Here is a 16,106-nt window from a genome sequence, read left to right on the forward strand (position 1 = left end):
AAATCTGCCACGGACTCACCATGCCCCTCTCTGAATACCTTGAAGTGTCTACTTTCCAAAATGGGGTCATTTGTGGGGTGTGTTTACTGTCCTGGCATTTTGGGGGGTGCCTAATTATAAGCACCCCTGTAAAGCCTAAAGGTGCTCATTGGACTTTGGACCCCTTAGCGCAGTTAGGCTGCAAAAAAGTGCCACACATGTGGTATTGCCGTACTCAGGAGAAGTAGTACAATGTGTTTTGAGGTGTATTTTTACACATACCCATGCTGGGTGGGAGAAATATCTTTGTGAATGACAATCTTTTGATTTTTTTTACGCACAATTGTCCGTTTACAGAGAGATTTCTACCACCCAGCATGGGTATGTGTAAAAATACATCCCAAAACACATTGTACTACTTCTCCCGAGTACGGCAATACCACATGTGTGGCACTTTTTTGCACCCTAACTGTGCTAAGGGGCCCAAAGTCCAATGAGTACCTTTAGGATTTCACAGGTCATCTTGCGGAATTTGATTTCCAGACTACTTCTCACGGTTTAGGGCCCCTAAAATGCCAGGGCAGTATAGGAACCCTGCAAATGACCCCATTTTAGAAAGAAGACATATATAGGTATTCTGTTAGGAGTATGGTGAGTTCATAGAAGATTTTATTTTTTGTCACAAGTTAGCGGAAATTGATTTGTATTGTTTTTTTTCACAAAGTGTCACTTTCCGCTAACTTGTGACAAAAAATAAAATCTTCTATGAACTCACCATAGTCCTAACAGAAAACCTTGGGGTGTCTTCTTTCTAAAATGGGGTCATTTGTGGGGTTTTACACATACCCATGCTGGGTGGGAGAAATATCTCTGTAAATGACAATCTTTTGATTTTTTTTACACACAATTGTCCATTTACAGAGATATTTCTCCCACCCAGCATGGGTATGTGTAAAAATACACCCCAAAACACATTATACTACTTCTCCTGAGTACGGCGATACCACATGTGTGACACTTTTTTTGCAGCCTAGGTGCGCTAAGGGGCCCAACGTCCTATTCACAGGTCATTTTGAGGCATTTGGTTTGTAGACTACTGCTCACGGTTTAGGGCCCCTAAAATGCCAGGGCAGTATAGGAACCCCACAAGTGACCCCATTTTAGAAAGAAGACACCCAAGGTATTCCGTTAGGAGTATTGTGAGTTCATAGAAGATTTTATTTTTTGTCACAAGTTAGTGAAAAATGACACTTTGTGAAAAAGAACAATAAAAATCAATTTCCGCTAACTTTTGACAAAAAATAAAATCTTCTATGAACTCGTCATACACCTAACAGAATACCTTGGGGTGTCTTTTTTTCTAAAATGGGGTCACTTGTGGGGTTCCTATACCGCCCTGGCATTTTACGGGCCCAAAACCGTAAATAGTCTGGAAACCAAATGTCTCAAAATGACTGTTCAGGGGTATAAGCATCTGAAAATTTTGATGACAGGTGGTCTATGAGGGGGCGAATTTTGTGGAACCGGTCATAAGCAGGGTGGCCTTTTAGATGTCCGGTTGTATTGGGCCTGATCTGATGGATAGGAGTGGTAGGGGGTGACAGGAGGTGATTGATGGGTGTCTCAGGGGGTGGTTAGAGGGGAAAATAGATGCAATCAATGCACTGGGGAGGTGATCGGAAGGTGGTCTGAGGGGGATCTGAGGGTTTGGCCGAGTGATCAGGAGCCCACACGGGGCAAATTAGGGCCTGATCTGATGGGTAGGTGTGCTAGGGTGTGACAGGAGGTGATTGATGGGTGTCACAAGGTGTGATTAGAGGGGGGAATAGATGCAAGCAATGCACTGGCGAGGTGATCAGGGCTGGGGTCTGAGGGCGTTCTTTGGGTATGGGCGGGTGATTGAGTGCCCAAGAGGCAGATAGGGGTCTAATCTGATGGGTAGCAGTGACAGGGGGTGATTGATGGGTAATTAGTGGGTGTTTGGAGGAGAGAACAGATGTAAACACTGCACTTGGGAGGTGATCTGATGTTGGATCTGCGAGCGATCTATTGGTGTGGTTGGGTGATCAGATTGCCCGCAAGGGGCAGGTTAGGGGCTGATTGATGGGTGGCAGTGACAGGGGTGATTGATGGGTGGCAGTGATAGGGGGTGATTGATGGGTGATTGACAGGTGATCAGTGGGTTATTACAGGGAAGGACAGATGTAAATAATGCCCTGGCGAATTGATAAGGGGGGGTCTGAGGGCAATCTGAGCGTGTAGGCGGGTGATTGGGTGCCCGCAAGGGGCAGATTAGGGTCTGATCTGATGGGTAACAGTGACAGGTGGTGATAGGGGGTGATTGATGGGTGATTGATGGGTAATTAGTGGGTGTTTAGAGGAGAGAATAGATGTAAACACTGCGTATGGGTGGTGATCTGATGTCGGATCTGCGGGCGATCTATTGGTGTGGGTGGGTGATCAGATTGCCCGCAAGGGGCAGGTTAGGGGCTGATTGATGGGTGGCAGTGACAGGGGGTGATTGATGGGTGATTGACAGGTGATCAGGGGGGATAGATGCATACAGTACACAGGGGGGAGGGTCTGGGGGGGGGGTTCTGGGGAGAATCTGAGGGGTGGGGGGGTGATCAGGAGGGGGCAGGGGGGCATAAAAAAAAGTAGCGTTGACAGATAGTGACAGGGAGTGATTGATGGGTGATTAGGGGGATGATTGGGTGCAAACAGGGGTCTGGGGGGTGGGCAGGGGGGGGGGTCTGAGGGGTGCTGTGGGCGATCTGGGGCAGGGGGGGAGAAATCAGTGTGCTTGGGTGCGACATAGGGTGGCTGCAGCCTGCCCTGGTGGTCCCTCGGACACTGGGACCACCAGGGCAGGAGGCAGCCTGTATAATACACTTTGTAAACATTACAAAGTGTATTATACACTTTGTATGCGGCGATCGTCGGGTTAACATCCCGCCGGCGCTTCCGTATGGCCGGCGGGATGTTGCGGCGGGTATGCGAAGACAGGCGCCGGCTAAGGATCGCGTCACGGATGATGCGATCGCTCCGCCCATGCCCTTACAAGGACCGCCGCCTCTGTGGGTGAGGTGGTCCTTGCGGGCTCCACTTCCCGGCCGCCCCTGTGCGTTAGGCGGTCGGGAAGTGGTTAAATACCTAAAAACATGGTAACATGACCTCCAGGCCAAAATAGATCTCTCCCAAATATTATCTTCCTTTCAACACTGTTCCAAATTCTCACACTGCCAGAAACACTAGGAAACCCTCCAAAAGCTATTCACTAAATGGTACATAACCCCCAGAAAACTAGCCAGTTATGACAAATCCCAATCTATGCAATGCTGGTATAATTGTGGCCAAATTGGCACACTAACCCATGTAATGTGCCCTCTTATTAAAGCTTTTTGGAATGAGGTTAGAAACTTAACCACTTGAGGACCGCTGTGAAACGTAACCACTTGCGGACCAGGCCATTTTTTACTTAATAGGCCACTCTAGCTTTAAGGCCTCACTGCAGGGCCACACAACTCAGCACACAAGTGATTTCCCCCCCCCCCCCCCCCTTTTCTCCCCACCAACAGAGCTCTCTGTTGGTGGGGTCTGATTTCTCTCCCGGTGTTTATTTTTTTTTTATAAATATTTATTTGTTTTTTATTAAATAAATTTCACTATTTTTTTTATTAGTTTTCCTCCCTCCCTACCTCCGTCAGGCTTCAGCCTATCACAGCGGATCGCTCCTATGTCCCCCGGGGGACAGCTGTGTCACACGGCTGTTCCCAGCACAGCGCTTTCTTAGATCGCAGCACTGTACTGTGTTAATAGATGGCGGTGTCGCCGTCTAACAGTCTTTGAGCGGCGATCGCCACTGGGAGACTGAAGGTGGAGCAGAGCTCCATCATTCATGCATAGAAGCGCACGCATCAATGCGAGCGCGATCTCCTGCAATTCCCGCCCGCAGCCATTCACACCAATCGGTGTGGAGTGGTCCTGGGGCTGCCACCACGTTCGCTCCAGTCGGCATGGAGCAGTCGGCTAAGGGTTAAACTCTACCTTGTTATCTACGTCCATTGATCTGAATGGGTCCCTAGTAATCCTAAATATAGAAATTAACTGGGAAATAGACTAATAATCTTCCACATTCTAGCTGCTGTATGTCATTCCAATTGGAAATCTGCAGACAGCCCATCCATGACCCAACTACGTTACTTAGTGGAATCCTACCTAATAAAACCTATCTGTCCCTGCATACTCCTGTCCCTGTGTCCATGTGTCCATGGCTTTTGCTACTGCCTATGTGCGCAGCACAGACAGACAGACAGGACGGGGCTAGTTAGCCGGGCGCAGGTGGATGGGTGCGTGTGCACGTATGGCGAGTGCACGCGTATGCAGGTGTGCGCGCATGCGCACTGACATGCGGCGGTGGCAGAAGTGAGAGACAGACCTAGAGCCCATTTTTAAACGGGCTTCGGTCTACTAGTTTAACATAACAATAGAAAAATCCCTTAGACAGAGAGATCAAGAAACTAAGTCCTCCTTATTCATTCGATCTCCCTTGGTTTAACTTTTTCGTGTCACCTTCATTTCACCAAAAATTGCAAGTCCAAGTCGTTCTCTTTTCGGTGGCTATAATATATCATATGTAAGTATTCCTTCACTGCTTTTTGGGATCCACCGTAGTACATTACAACCTTCATACTCCTTTGGGAACATTTATTAAGTTGTTAAACAAGGTTGTAGCAATAGCCATAGCAGCTGCTATGTAGTGTTGGGCGAACAGTAATCGCCACTGTTCGGGTTCTGCAGAACATCACCCTGTTCGGGTGATGTTCGAGTTCGGCCGAACACCTGATGGTGTTCGGCCAAACCGTTCGGCCACATGGCCGAACTAAGAGCGCATGGCCGAACGTTCCCCGAACGTTCGGCTAGCGCTGTGATTGGCCGAACGGGTCACGTGGTTCGGACCCGAACGTGCTCTGATTGGCCGAACTGTCACGTGGTTCGGGTAAATAAATACCCGAACCACGTCATATCTCCGCCATTTGTCTGTGGGTTTAGCTTTGGGTAGGCAGGCAGGGTAGTTCGCGCTCCAGCCACGCTAGCCAGGGTCCCCCCAGTCATTGTGTCGCTGCTGGGAATAGTAGTACACCGCTCGCTCAGCCACACTATATAGCATTCTGTTTACTGCCACTCTGTGTACCTCGCTCAGCCACACTATATAGCATTCTGTTTACTGTTCTGTGTCTGCTGGGAATAGTAGTACACCGCTCGCTCAGCCACACTATATAGCATTCTGTTTACTGCCACTCTGTGTACCTCGCTCAGCCACACTATATAGCATTCTGTTTACTGCCACTCTGTGTCTGCTGGGAATAGTAGTACACCGCTCGCTCAGCCACACTATATAGCATTCTGTTTACTGCCACTCTGTGTACCTCGCTCAGCCACACTATATAGCATTCTGTTTACTGCCACTCTGTGTCTGCTGGGAATAGTAGTACACCGCTCGCTCAGCCACACTATATAGCATTCTGTTTACTGCCACTCTGTGTACCTCGCTCAGCCACACTATATAGCATTCTGTTTACTGCCACTCTGTGTCTGCTGGGAACAGTAGTACACCGCTCACCCGCCACTGTATAGCATTGTGCTCTGTGTCGCTGCTGGGAATAGTGGTACACCGCTCACCCGCCACTGTATAGCATTGTGCTCTGTGTCGCTGCTGGGAATAGTGGTACACCGCTCAGCCACACTATATAGCATTCTGTTTACTGTTCTGTGTCTGCTGGGAATAGTAGTACACCGCTCGCTCAGCCACACTATATAGCATTCTGTTTACTGCCACTCTGTGTACCTCGCTCAGCCACAATATATAGCATTCTGTTTACTGCCACTCTGTGTCTGCTGGGAACAGTAGTACACCGCTCACCCGCCACTGTATAGCATTGTGCTCTGTGTCGCTGCTGGGAATAGTGGTACACTGCTCAGCCACACTATATAGCATTCTGTTTACTGTTCTGTGTCTGCTGAGAATAGTAGTACACCGCTCGCTCAGCCACAATATATAGCATTCTGTTTACTGCCACTCTGTGTGTGCTGGGAACAGTAGTCCACCGCTCACCCGCCACTGTATAGCATTGTGCTCTGTGTCGCTGCTGGGAATAGTGGTACACCGCTCAGCCACACTATATAGCATTCTGTTTACTGCCACTCTGTGTACCTCGCTCAGCCACACTATATAGCATTCTGTTTACTGCCACTCTGTGTCTGCTGGGAACAGTAGTACACCGCTCACCCGCCACTGTATAGCATTGTGCTCTGTGTCGCTGCTGGGAATAGTGGTACACCGCTCACCCACCACTGTATAGCATTTCTGTACTGCCACTGTACTGCTGCCAGTCAGCGTGTACTTTAAGGATAAGTGAAATGAGGAAGAAATCCGGTGAAAGAGGGAGGGGCAAGGGAAAAGGTGTTTCCCCTGACGGTTCACGTACAGGCCACAGGGGAGCACCCAAGAAAACCCACTCAATACCGCCCATGTTGTCCAGGACAACAACCCTCACAAATCCAAAAGAACAGGACCAGATAATTACTTGGATGACCTCGCAAGCGTCCAGCAGTGGGTTAAGCAGCACCAGCAAATCACGCACGAGGTCCGAGTCCTCAGCCAGTTACAAGGAGCCAGTGGGCACAAAGCTGACACAACCGGCAGCGACACCACGCACACAACTGCCAGAAAACCAGTCCGATGAATTACCTCAGGACACAATGGGGTATTCGCAGGAGCTATTCCCAGCCCAACAAACTTCCACCTTTCAAAGGTCAATGGAGGAACAGCCAGAAATGTTGTGCCCGGATTCCCAACCATTAACTGTGGGAAATGCACCGCGCACTGAAATACAAGGCGAGTCCGAGGAGGACTCGGAAACCCAAATCCCAGAGCAAGTTGGGCAGGAGGGGTTGCAATTGCAGGAGGTCAGCCGACAAAATCTGGAAGACGACGTTGGAGTGAGCTGCGCAGAGGTTGTTCTGGGGAGCTCTACTCCACGGCGGCGGCCCCCCACAATGACATATGACGAGTTTCAGGAGATGGAAGAGGAGGGTATGGACAATGTGGACAGAGACCCAGATTTTGTTTGTGAACGAGAACATCGCCGTCGTAGCAGCAGCACAGATGAGTCTGTTGAAGAACCCACTGCTGCATGAGTTCGCCTTGTGCCACAAGGTAGGCGGCGCGCAATTTCAGGCACCACAAGCATGGAAGTTCAAGTGAGATGCAAAAGAGGCGCAAACAGAAATCGCCAGCAAGGCAGGTGCTCCAAAGTCTGGGCTTTCTTTGAAGACTGCACTGAGGATGGTACTATGGCGATTTGCAAGGTGTGCAAGACCCGCCTGAGCAGGGGGAAAAGTATTAACAACCTCTCCACCACCAGCATGAGCCGCCACATGCTATCCAAACATCCCACTCTTTGGGCAAACGCGGCAGGACAGGGTACCAGCAACACTGCCTCCCTTGGGGTCACCAGACTCACCACCAGACCCGCCTCAGCAGCAGCAGTAGCCCAGCCATTGCGTGGTTCACAACATTCACAAACATCAGACGCTGACACTGTCACTTTCCGGAGTAGTGCTCTTGAGGTCTCCCAGTGTTCATCAAACACAACAACCAACAGCCCTTCAGTGTGCAGCCCTACGATTCAGTTGTCTGTCTCGGAGATGTTTGATCGCAAGAGGAAATTGCCAGAAAATGACCCCCGGGCCGTGGCAGTAACAGCCAGCATAGCCAAGCTTCTGGCCTGCGAAATGCTGCCATATCGAGTGGTGGAGACAAACAGCTTCAAGGGCATGATGTCAGTGGCCATCCCACGTTACGTGGTTCCCAGCCGCTACCACTTTGCGCACTCTGCAGTGCCTGAGTTGCATGAGTACGTGGTCAGCAAAATAACCCGAAGTTTGAAGAATGCCGTTGCCTGCAAGGTTCACCTCACCACTGACACCTGGACGAGTGCGTTCGGCCAGGGTCGATACATCTCCCTTACCGCGCACTGGGTGAACCTTGTGGAGCCTGGCAGCGATTCCTCACCTGCTACGGCGCGGGTGTTGCCCACGCCGCAAACAGCTGCACCGCCGTCCCTCCCACTGGATAACAACAGCAGCACCTACCTCTCTGACTCCTTCTCCTCCCAACGCATCTCAAAGCTGTACCTCATCCGGAAACACTAACCCAGCAGCAGTAGGATCGTGGAAGCAGTGCAGCACAGCTGTTGGCATGCATCAGCAAGCATTGCTGAAGCTGATCTGCCTTGGGGATAAGCAGCACACAGGGGAGGAAATTTGGAGGGGAATAAAGGAACAGACGGATTTGTGGCTGGCACCGCTGGACCTGAAACCGGGCATGGTTGTGTGTGATAATGGGAGTAATCTCATTCGCGCTTTAAGGTTGGCTAAGCTGACACACATCCCTTGCCTGGCGCACGTGATGAACCTAGTAGTTCAGCGGTTCCTGAGGACATACCCAGGCGTGGCCGATCTTCTGTTGAAGGTGCGACGAGTGGCCAAACATTGCAGAAATTCCAGTACTGCTTCGGGGGCACTCGCCAAGATGCAGGAGCGCTTCAATCTCCCCCACCATCGCTTGCTGTGTGATGTCCCTACGCGCTGGAATTCTACGCTGCACATGCTAGCCCGCTTTTGCGAGCAGAAGAGTGCAGTGATCCAGTACATGACGGCGCAGTACCGAGGCGCATCCGGACAGCTGCCAAGCTTCTGTGGATCCGATTGGGCCAACATGTTGGACCTCTGCCAAGTCCTCCAAAATTTTGAGCAGTCCACGTTGCTTGTGAGCAGTGACAACTCTTCAGTCAGCATTACCATACCACTGCTGTGTTTACTGAAGAGGTCAATGTTGAAAATCAAGGAAACAGCTGTCATGATGCAACTGGGGGAATCTAAAGGAGAAAACGATCAGCGTGATGGTACCAACATCAGGCCATCCGCCTCAGGAAATGCTGGCCCCAGCAGCTATGACGAAGAAGAGGAGGAGGAACAGCTGGAGTTGGAGCAGGAATTTCATGCCACCACTGACGAGGGCCAGAGCGGTGCACGTTGTACTTCCACAATTCAGCGCGAATGGTTAGCAGAAGCAGACCAGGAAGAAGGTGACGACTATGATGCATCACAACAACTATCACAACGCTCACAAGAGGATGATGAGGATTCTGGCAGGACTCTGGCACACATGGCTCAATTCATGCTAGACTGCATTGAACGCGACCCACGCATTGTGCGCATTCTGGACAACACCAATTACTGGGTTTATAAACTTCTGGATCCACGGTACAAACACAATGTTCCAAAACTGCTTGAAGAAAGAGTCAGACAGGTCAAAATGGAAGAATACCAGCAGGCCCTTGTGGAGACTTTAGAGAGGAGATTGACATCCTCCCCCTCCTCTAGCCAGTTGTACGCCGACAGACTGACTTCCGCAAACCCAGGACGACCAGGAGGGCAGCAAACAACACAAGCCGCAGCTAGTGCCCAAAAGGGAATGGTATCGGCAGTGTCCTTGGAGTGGGAAAATTTTATGACACCCATGCAGCAGCAGCCCACAGAACAGCAAGCGTGCAGATCCACCTCCAACACCGATCGCCTGGAGAAGATGGTCAAGGACTACATGTCAGATGGCGTAGCTGTGTTGAACAATCCATCTGCACCCTTCAACTATTGGGTATCGAAGCTAGACACCTGGCACGAACTGGCAATGTACGCAATAGAGGTGCTGGCTTGCCCGGCAGCCAGCGTTATGTCGGAACGCTGTTTCAGTGCTGCCGGAGGCATCGTCACAGATCGGCATATCCGCCTCTCCACAGAAAATGCAGACCGTCTGACTCAAATTAAAATGAATCAATCCTGGATTGGAAACGACTATGCAACACTCCCGGACCCCAACCAAGTAACATGAACAATGGCCATCTGTGATGGGTTAGCGTTGCCGGTCCCTGTTTATTGAACCTCTCATCTTTATTACATTTATGACTGCATGGCGGCAAAAAGCATTGCTATATCCGCACGCTTTTTGTCCTCATGCAAGGCCTGGGTTGTTGTGTCTCAAAGCGTGGCCTTCTCCTCCTGCACCTCCTCCTGTTACATCACTTGTGCTGCTGCTGGGTTAGCGTTTCAGGTCCCTGTTTATGGAACCTCTTATCTTTATTACATTTATGACTGCATGGCGGTACAAAGCATGCTATCTCCACGCTTCTTGTCCTCATGCAAGGCCTGGGTTGTTGTGTCTCAAAAAGCGTGGCCTTCTCCTCCTGCGCCTCCTCCTGTTCCATCACGTGTGCTGCTGCTGGTGCTGGGTTAGCGTTACCGGTCCCTTTTCCTGGAACCTCTTCTCTGTATTACATTTATGACTGCATGGCGACAAAAAGCATGTTACCTGTGCAAAGAAACATGACATTTTCCACATTTAAAAGACAGTTTTTCCTTTGAAACTTTACAATCAATTTTCTCAAAAACTATAAGCTCTTTTTCAAATATTTTTTTTCCTCTTGTACCTACTCCCAAGGTGCACATACCCTGCAAATTTGGGGTATGTAGCATGTAAGGAAGCTTTAAAAAGCACGAAAGTTCGGGTCCCCATTGACTTCCATTATGTTCGGAGTTCGGCGCGAACACCCGAACATCGCGGCGATGTTCGGCGAACGTTCGCGAACCCGAACATCTAGGTGTTCGCCCAACACTACTGCTATGGAGCCCAGGAGTAGAGGGGGCCAGGTGGTACTATCTTAATGTATTCACCATTAACTTCTATTTCTCCCCCTCTGACTTTGTCTCAGTGCCAATGAACTATGTGAAGTGTTGATTGCATGAGAGTAAAAATTGCCAACTAACTCATATACATAGGGTAGGGGCAGGTCGCATTGCTTAAAGTGCCTACATCTGAGGGTCCCATGAAGGTTTTGCTATGGGGCCCCATGACCTCTAGCTATACCAATGTTGTTATTCCTTTCTTTGCTATGTATTTGTTTGATATTGTTGCTTGAATGCTGATGTAACTCAAGATAAGACAGATATTTCTTCATCCTCGACTTATGTTGGCTTAGCCAGGAGCAAAGTCTATTGTAATCTGTATTCCCCTGCTATATACAGCAGAGTCCAAGTTATCCAGAACTCAACTAGAAGTCTCAACCAACCAGAACAAATCGCCGACAGTACTACAGTGGAGTAGGTCAACTTTTTAGAATATTTGTAGGCTCTGCTGTGCTTAAAGAGACACTGAAGCGAGAATAAATCTCGCTTCAGTGCTTATATTCAGCAGGGGCATGTGTGCCCCTGCTAAAACGCCACTATCCCGCGGCTAAACGGGGGTCCCTTACCTCCCAAATCCCCTCCGTGCAGCGGGGGATCTCTTCCACATTGAGGCATGGCTAATGGCCGCAGCACTGCCTCACGCGCGTCTGTCAGTGCGTATCTCCGCCTCTCCCCCGCCCCTCTCAGTCTTCGCTGAGAGGGGCGGGGGAGAGGCGGCGATGTGCCGCTGATAGACGGCGCTGAGAGGCAGGGCTGCAGCCGTCAGCCCTGCCTCAACAGCAGCAAAATCTACGACCAAGTTGGTCGTTGATTTTGCAGGGGGGGATTTGGGGGGTAAGGGACCCCCGTTTAGCCACGGGATAGCGGCGTTTTAGCAGGGGGAATATAAGCACTGAAGCGAGATTTATTCTCGCTTCAGTGTCTCTTTAAAGACTTGATTCCATGGCCCTCACAAGGTTAATATACTTTCAATTACTGTATTTTAAAGAGAGACTGAAGTCTCTCAAAATTCAGGTTTTTATTTTAAAAATCTCTTTAATATCAATGCCCTAACATAAACGCCGCTTCCCCGCGGCTGCACACTAACTATATCCCCCAAACTCCCCGGGCACATTGCAGGGATCGCTTTCATGAAGCGGCAGAGCTTTGGGCTGTAGCTCTGCCTCTACACGCATCTATCAGCGCAGATCGCCGCATCTCCCCGCCCCTCTCAGTCTTCTTTCACTAAGAGGGGCAGGGAGAGGCGAAGATACGCACGGATTGACGCGCATGGAGGCAGAGCTGCAGCTCAAAGCTCTGCCTCCCTGGGCAGCAAGATCCACGACCAAGAAAGTCATGGATTTTTGCTGGGGAGTTTAGGGTGATTTAGTTAGTTAGTGTTCAGCCGTGGAGATGCAGCGTTTTTGTTAGGGCATTGATTTTAAAGAGATTTTTAAAATAAAAACCTGAATTTTATGAGACTTCAGAGTCTCTTTAACATTTAATACAAAGTTCATGTTGTATGAATATAGAGTGGGGTATTGTACTGCATTAACTAGGCCTATTTTTAACATTCATTCTCGAGCAACCAGAAAGCACACTTACAGTGGCTTGCAAAAGTATTCGGCCCCCTTGACGTTTTCCACATTTTGTCACATTACTGCCACAAACATGAATCAATTTTATTGGAATTCCACGTGAAAGACCAGTACAAAGTGGTGTGCACGTGAGAAGTGGAATGAAAATCATACATGATTCTAAACATTTTTGTACAAATCAATATGTAACGAGCGGCGGACACTTCGAGACTAGGGCGCGCGCGCGGTCAGCGTCGGGATATTTACGGCTCCCGGAGGCGAGTCAGCTGACCCACAGGTCAGCTGACGTCACAGGGAGCGCACCTCGCCCCTGATTGGTCGCCTGGCGGAGGCGTTGCCCTGGCTTCCCTGCCAGCATAAAGACAGCGAGCTATCAGTAGCTCGCTGTCTGTTGTCGTGTATACCCTTGTGTTAGCGCTCAGACCGTAGACTAGATCCCAGGTGTTGTTGCCAAGGATTACACACCTAAGACTAGGATTGATCTATTGTATTATTGTTGTTTTTGACCCTGCTCGTTCCTGACTAATCTCTCGCTCTCTGATTCTGTACTACGCCTATCTGATATCGTTGCCAACCCCTGCCTGATCTCTGACTCTGAACCTGCTCGCTGATTCTGTACTTTAGTCATCTGATTCCGTTGCCGACTTCCTGCCTGTCCCTCACTCTGATATTGCCTACCGATTTTGTACTGTACCTGCCTGTGTGTTGCCGACCTATTTCTGTCTGACGCTCCTACTCACCAGTGGGCCCATTGCCACTGGTGAAGTTACTCCCTAGATCCTTACCTGATCTCCCCCGCCTGGGAGTACTACTGTGTGCACCAATCACTTTACACACGATTAAAGTTGGTTGCCTGTTACGCTATATCTGTATTATTGGTGGTTCTGCAGATCACCAGTACTCGGACCTCAGTTGCTACACATTGTCACACAATAACTGCAAAGTGGGGTGTGCGTAATTATTCAGCCCCCTGAGTCAATACTTTGTAGAACCACCTTTTGCTGCAATTACAGCTGCCAGTCTTTTAGGGTATGTCTCTACCAGCTTTGCACATCTAGAGACTGAAATTCTTGCCCATTCTTCTTTGCAAAACAGCTCCAGCTCAGCCATATTAGATGAACAGCATTTGTGAACAGCAGTTTTCAGATCTTGCCAAAGATTCTCGATTGAATTTAGATCTGGACTTTGACTGGGCTATGCTAACACATGGATATGTTTTGTTTTAAACCATTCCATAGTTACACTGGCTTTATGTTTAGGGTCGTTGTTCGGCTGGAAGGTGAACCTCCGCCCCAGTCTCAAGTCTTTTGCAGTCTCCAAGAAGTTTTCTTCCAAGATTGCCCTGTATTTGGCTCCATCCATCTTCCCATCAACTCTGACCAGCTTCCCTGTCCCTGCTGAAGAGAAGTACCCCCAGAGCATGATGCTGCCACCACCATATTTGACAGTGGGGATGGTGTGTACTGAGTGATGTCCTGTGTTAGTTTTCTGCCACACATAGTGTTTTGCATTTTGACCAAAAAATTCCATTTTGGTCACGTCCGACCAGAGCACCTCCTTCCACATGTTTGCTGTGTCTCCCACATGGCTTGTGGCAAAACTGCAAATGGGACTTCTTATGCTTTTCTGTTAACAATGGCTTTCTTCTTGCCACTCTTCCATAAGAGCCAACTTTGTGCAGTGCACGACTAATAGTTGTCCTATGGACATATTCCCCCACCTGAGCTGTAGATCTCTGCAGCTTGTCCAGAGTCACCATAGGCGTTTTGACTGCATTTCTGATCAGCGCTCTCCTTGTTTGGCCTGTGAGTTTAGGTGGACGTCCTTGTCTTGGTAGGTTTACAGTTGTGCCATACTCCTTCCATTTCTGAATGATAGCTTGAACAGTGCTCCGTGGGATCTTCAAAGCTTTGGAAATCTTTTTGTAGCCTAAGCCTACTTTGAATTTCTTAAAAACTTTATCCCTGACCTGTCTGGTGTGTTCTTTGGACTTCATGGTGTTGTTGCTCCCAAGATTCTCTTAGACAACCTCTGAGGCCGCCACAGAGCAGCTGTATTTGTACTGACATTAGATTACACACAGGTGCACTCTATTTAGTCATTAGCACTCATCAGGCAATGTCTATGGGCAACTGACTGCACTCAGACCAAAGGGGGCTGAATAATTACGCACACCTCACTTTGCAGTTATTGATTTGTAAAAAATGTTTAGAATCATGTATGATTTTTGTTCCACTTCTCACATGTACACCACTTTGTATTGGTCTTTCATGTGGAATTCCAATAAAATTGATTCATGTTTGTGGAAAATTCCAAGGGGGCCGAATACTTTCGCAAGCCACTGTATCTGGCATCAGCCAATTCCCGAGGATGCGACTTTGCTGTAGATCTACAGGTCCAATGACCAATAGGTAGATTCCTGTAATACTATATGCTATCATTGGATACTAGTATTCTTTTCTTGTTTGTTTTAACTTGAGCTAACAATTATTTCATGTGCTTATGTTGATGCATCTTCTCTGTTATGTTTATAAAATATGAATAAAAACTGATTGTGTTAAAAAATAAAAATATGAGACTCTTTTCTTTGCTACGAATGTTCTATTAATTATCCATGCTACACATACAATTCATTATATCATACGTTTTTTTTTCACTTCAGTGTCACTTTAACCATTTCAAGCTCACGTCTGGGCGGCTGCTCTGCTGCGGTGCCGCGCTTCGGCGTGATCGCGCCCCCATGCTGTCCCCCAGTAGCCCTGGGATCAGTGAACGGGAACATTCAGTGAACGGGAACATGGTTCCCAATCACCGATCCGTGTCCCCAGCAGAAAAACCAAAGTGCTCTTACAAGAGGCTTCAGTCTTTCTGCACGTAAAATTGTCTGCGTCATCCTTGTGCCTCCGCTTAGCGAGAAGCACAAGGAGAAAAATAAACTCAAGGTGGCATTCTTGTGGCCAAATAGTAAAACTACATCTACATATGTTTTACATTACAATTTACACATATAATAATAAAAATTAACTGTTTATTTCCCACATCAAAATATTACCCCCAAAAAATTTTTAATGGAAAAAAAAAATTATAATAAAAAAAAAAGACATAAATAGTTACCTTAGGGTCTGAACTTTTTAAATATGCATTTGAAGGGGGTATACTACGAACATTTTTTAAATTATAAGCTTGTAAATAGTGATGGACGCAAAATAGAAAAAATGCACCTTTATTTCCAAATAAAATATTGGCGCCATACATTGTGATAGGGCAAAAATTTAAATGGTGTCATAACCGAGACAAACGGGCAAATAAAATACATAGGTTTTAATTATGGTAGCATGGATTATTTTACAGCTATAATGGCCGAAAACTGAGAAATAATGATTTGTTTTCCCATTTTTTTCTTAATCCTGTTAAAATGCATTTATATAAAAAAAAATCTTAGCAAAATGTACCACCCAAAGAAAGCCTAATTAGTGGCGGAAAAAACAAGATATAGATCAATAAATTGTGATAAGTAGTGATAAAGTTATTCACGAATGAATGGGAGGTTAAAATTGCTCTGATACATAAGGTGAAAAATCCCTGCGGGCTGAAATGGTTAAGGCACGCCCAGTCACCCATACTTGCATACCAGAAAGCACTCGTCCTGCTCCATATCTGCAGACTTTATTGCAGTTTTCTGTCATTTCACTGGTTTATGCAGCAAATAGGAGCTTTTCACCCAGGCTTTTTACTGTGCAGGAA

This window comes from Hyperolius riggenbachi, chromosome 9, assembly GCF_040937935.1.
Source record: "Hyperolius riggenbachi isolate aHypRig1 chromosome 9, aHypRig1.pri, whole genome shotgun sequence".
NCBI classification, from domain to species: Eukaryota; Metazoa; Chordata; class Amphibia; order Anura; family Hyperoliidae; genus Hyperolius; species Hyperolius riggenbachi.